We start from the raw sequence: 4,755 nt of genomic DNA, 5'->3' as shown, positions 1-4,755 counted from the left end.
ATCTATCCGAATATATTAGGATTAGTTAATAATACGCCGAAGCTCTTATTTATATTTATTTTTATTATACGTATAGGTTTTATATTTAAATATTTGTATAAAACCTTAATTCTTTAATTTGTATTTTAAAATAGGTTGTTAATAATTATTATACTAGTATTTTTATAAATATACGAACTTCAGTCCCGGCGAAGGTATTACGCTTAGGGTTATAATATTTTTAGAGGAGCTACGTTCCTTAGACCTTTATCCCTTTATTAAAATTAATATTAATTTAAATTATCTTAAGTATACCAGTAAGAATATTAGATAATTAGAATAGCGTAAGTCTAATTACAAACGCTTCCCTTTTAATAATTTTATATATTATTTAACCCTCTTTTTAAAGTGTTTTTTATTTTTCGATTACTTTATTTGTACGCTATTAATTTCTAGCCGGTATTTAGCTTTAAAAGAAATTTACCTTCTATTTTGAGTAGTATTCCTAAATTATTTAATTCGTTGAAGGAGCTTTATATTAGATTAGCATCCGACTATATAGGGCTTTTACCCTCTATAGCGCTCCGTTTTAAGGGATTTAGAAGGTGCTTTACTAAAAGCTTCTTTTATAAATTATAATTTGGGTTAAAGTTAGATTTTAAATTTGAGTTATTGCCGTTTTATTCGCTGTTATTAGGGTAATTTCTATTAGTTTCTTTTCCTTTACTTATTAATATACTTAAATTCAATAGGTATTCTTACCTAATCCGAGGTTAATTTTAGAAATAGAGGGTTTTACAGTAAGAATTTGTTATATAACTATAGTAATATAGAATTACTATACTCGGTATAATTAGCGAGCCTATTATTAATTTTGAGGGATTATAGATAATTATAAATCTTTAATATAAGTAGAATTTAATAGTTGAAATAACGTTCGAATAAGTATATTTGTTAGAATATTGGCGAGTGTAATATATATTTAAAGATTCGATAATTTATTAAATTCTATAATTTATATTATTTATTATATTTCGCTACGTTCTTTATTAATATTAGAATTAAGAGATCTGTTATTGAAAGTTTTAATTTATTTAAAAATTTATTTAGAGAGATATAAAATATTAAGAGTTTAGTTTCGGTATTCCGGCGGGTAGCTTCTTGCGAGTAGGAGACTTGAGGATTTAGGAGGGCCCGAAGGCCTTTTTGGACTATTAGTATTAAAGTAATTGTACAGGTAAAATTCGCGATAGTTTGTAGGAGTTTTGTAATTTTGTAATAATCTTTCTATTAGTTTATTAACGGAGATTTTGTTACGACTTTTATTTCCTTTAAATAATTGAGTTTGGATAGTTTTCCGGTTTTGGGTAGTTATTATTAATTTCCTTAGGTTAGTCCGGAAATTTTATTAAACTATTTAATTAGTAGTAGCGATAGGCGGTGTATATAAAGGGTAGGGATATAATTAATATAAATTAATAATTTGTATTTATTAGGGATTTTTTATTGAAGAATAATAATTATAATACTTTATCCCTAATATAATATAGTTTAATAAGATTATTCGGACCTTCCGGCTAAGGGAGTATTTATTAATTATATTAATATAGTACGCGTACGGCTTAGAATATTTAAGGGTATTATAAATTTGTTATTGCTTTAAACTTCTATTAGTTTAAGCCGATAATTCCTTTAAGAAGTTAGTATATTATTAAAGTAATATAGGTTATTTAGTAGGTTAAGGTTTCGTTTGTTATTATAATTAAATAGATAAATTACTCTACTAATTAAGAATAGTTATATACTATTATTTACAAAATTAAGAAAGAGTTTTTAATTTGTTAATTTTTATTGTATTTAGACTTAGTGAATTTCCTTATATTGAATTAAATTAAACTATAGGCTCTACCTTTGGTAGTACCCTTCTATTAATTTCTTTAAGTTTTAGTTTTGTAATTATACTCTCTTAGGAGCCTAAATATTTTAATTTATTGTAAGGTACCGAACGGGTTAAAAAATAATATTGTCCGATCTTTAATTAATATAGTTTATAATTAAAATTACAATAGTATTTAATTGTCTTCGATCCTTTAATTTTCGTTTTTAATTAATAAAAATATTCTTAGTAAATACTTTTATAGTAGTTAGTTTTTAATAAATCTAAGAATTTTACTTCTAATAATTGAATATTAATACCCCTAATTATCCCTATTAATTATTACGGCGGTCCTAGAAATTAATAAAATAGAACTATACGTCCTATTCTATTATTCTATATTAGTATATTCGAATATAGGCCTTCTTTAAGTAATTTAATTTATTTATAGTAAAAGTCCTAATTCTCCGATATACTTAGTAAAGGGTATATAGTTCTCTAGGAAAAAAGGCCCAATTTAGTTAGTATACGCGGTGAGGCGGATTAATAGGCCGAGCTTAAGGTTCAATTACAAGCTTTTTAACCTTAATAATTTTAATATACGTTATTAGAATTGGAATTATTACAGTTACTAGTATTAGACTTACTTTCTAATTATTCTTCGTTAAGGGATTTAAATTGTATTTATTCTAATTATAAGATTTAAAAGAGCTTTATATTAATATTTATTATTATTACCTTTTTATATTAGAATTGGGTAATTTATACGTTTACTACTTTCTTTAGATATAGTAGCTATTTCTTAGGCTCCTTCTCTGGGGTTGAGTTTTAACCCTCCGTTATTCGTTGTTACTATAGTTGGCTAAAATTTAACTATTGAAAATTAATAGGGTAGAAATTTGAATGAATTATCGCTAGTATAAAGCTATACAATTCGAGAAATTATTATAAATTATTAATTAGCCCCGAAGGGTATTAGTTTTTAATTTAATAAATATACCCCTTCCGAAGTCGGGGTTTTTAGTATATATTAGCTCTAGAATTACTATGGTTATTTATATAGTAAGGTACTATTAAATAAATTATAATTAATTTAATAAGCTATTTGTAGTTTTGTAGTTTAATTACTTAAATTTAGATATATATAGCTTAATCTTTAAAATAAGTATATAATTATTAGTAGAATTAATTAAATAATTATTATACGCTTAAAAAGGTTAATTACTTGTAAGCGAACGGAAGAGTTTATAAAATTATAAAGGTAGGCGGTCCGAAGTTTGTACGGTAGGGCCGAATTTGTTTTAAAATATATATTTACTTTCCCCTTTTAAATTCTCTAAAATATAGTCGGTAGGAGGATAGGAGAATATAGAACGCTTCTTATATATTATTTATATACTTTAAGAGGAGGCCTAATATAGAAGGTTTTACCTAAAAATTTCCCTAATTAATTAATACCCTTAGCGGTTTATAAATAAGTTTGACTAGCGGTTAGTTATTTATAGAGCCTACCCTTCGGCGTTTATAGGGTATTCTTTAGTATTTGTAGGATTTTTTTAGATATTGCTTAGTAGAAGTAAAGCCTTTATTGGAATAGTATTGAGGTAGTTCGTATTATTAATATTAATTTTCCGGTAGATTGTAGGGAGCTACATAATAATAACGCTTTATAAATTGGAATTTAATTTCCTTTATAAGTTATTACGGGAAGGTATTTAAATTATAGGCTAGAGTAGCCCTCCTATAGAAGGTTTCTAAATAGAATAGGCCCTATATATCCTTATTTATATTTATAAGAGGGAATTAGAAGTAGGGACGACCGAATAATTTTATTATTCGTTTTTTTTTATTACTCTCCGCCGCTTCTTTTTATATACCCTCCGACTTCGAATTTAGGGACGGTGCGGCCCGACGGTTTAAGCCGCGATTTTTTAATTCTTACGAAATTCCCTAGTATAGGAAATTTTAAAAATCGATTTACGGCTACCTAATTACTTAATTAGGTTATACCTTTTTAGGAATTTTATTCTAAGTTTATAAAAATTATACTTTCTTTATTAAATTAGTTGCACTTTCTTTACTTATTCAATTATTCCTACTTACTTTATATTCAGTAGGTACTATCTACCTATTACTTTTTTCTTTTCAATTTTAATTTTACCTTTTTTATATAAGCCTATCGTATTTACCCTATAGTTTTTACTTACCCTATACTTAATAAACGCTACCTATTTACAATTTTCCTTTTTAAAATTTCGGCTTCTAAAAGTTAATTACACCTTCCTTACTTACCCGGTCGTTCTTACCTACCTTATATTTAGTAAATACTACCCTTTACTACCTTTCCCTCTTCTACCTTTTTAACTTCGGCCGCGCCTTTCTTATATAAAGTAGATATACTTACCCTATAGCGTCTATTCAAATTATATTTCTATTAAATAAAAAGCTAACTATTTTTTATTTTCCTTAATATAATTTATAATATTTTATAACTATATTAAAAGTATTTATATTACTCTTATTTTTTTCTTTTTATATTTACTAATTCAACCTTCTTTATTAATATACTAACTTTAATATATCCTCCCTACCTATATAATTAAAGCTACCTAATACCTTACCTACTCTACTAATTATTTATACCCCCTAAATTCTATTACCCTTCTTCTTTTACTACTTTTAAAATTTCTTTTTTTTTTTTCTTTTTTTCTTCTTTTTCTTCTTTCCTACTATTAATTATTTACCTACCCTTCCCTAATAATTCATTCAAAACCGTATAAATTCTAATTAATCGACTTAGTCGCCTCTAAATACCTTCTTCTTCCTATATTTATAAAAAAAACCTTTACCCTTATTATAATCCAGCTCCTACTACTCTAAAAGTGTTTATTTACTTTATA

General features: G+C 25.5%; 3 non-coding genes across 3 annotated transcripts; all 3 read right to left on the bottom strand.

Moving 5' to 3' along the window:
• Positions 1 to 820, bottom strand: NCU15827 (the record flags this gene model as incomplete). Its single annotated transcript, XR_898135.1, has 1 exon — positions 1 to 820. It is a non-coding gene; the product is annotated as a 28S ribosomal RNA (ribosomal RNA).
• Positions 821 to 910: 90 nt separating this feature from the next.
• NCU15826 lies at positions 911 to 1,064 on the bottom strand. The gene has a single exon (XR_898134.1). It is a non-coding gene; the product is annotated as a 5.8S ribosomal RNA (ribosomal RNA).
• Positions 1,065 to 1,392: 328 nt separating this feature from the next.
• NCU15825 lies at positions 1,393 to 3,044 on the bottom strand. Its single transcript, XR_898133.1, has one exon. It is a non-coding gene; the product is annotated as an 18S ribosomal RNA (ribosomal RNA).
• Between the last annotated feature and the right edge of the window lie 1,711 nt (positions 3,045 to 4,755).

The sequence above is a fragment of the Neurospora crassa genome (genome assembly GCF_000182925.2).
Source record: "Neurospora crassa OR74A unplaced genomic scaffold supercont12.19, whole genome shotgun sequence".
Lineage (NCBI taxonomy): Eukaryota > Fungi > Ascomycota > Sordariomycetes > Sordariales > Sordariaceae > Neurospora > Neurospora crassa.
The sequence above is the reverse complement of the archived record's forward strand: the minus strand, read 5'-3'. Positions and strand labels throughout refer to the sequence as shown.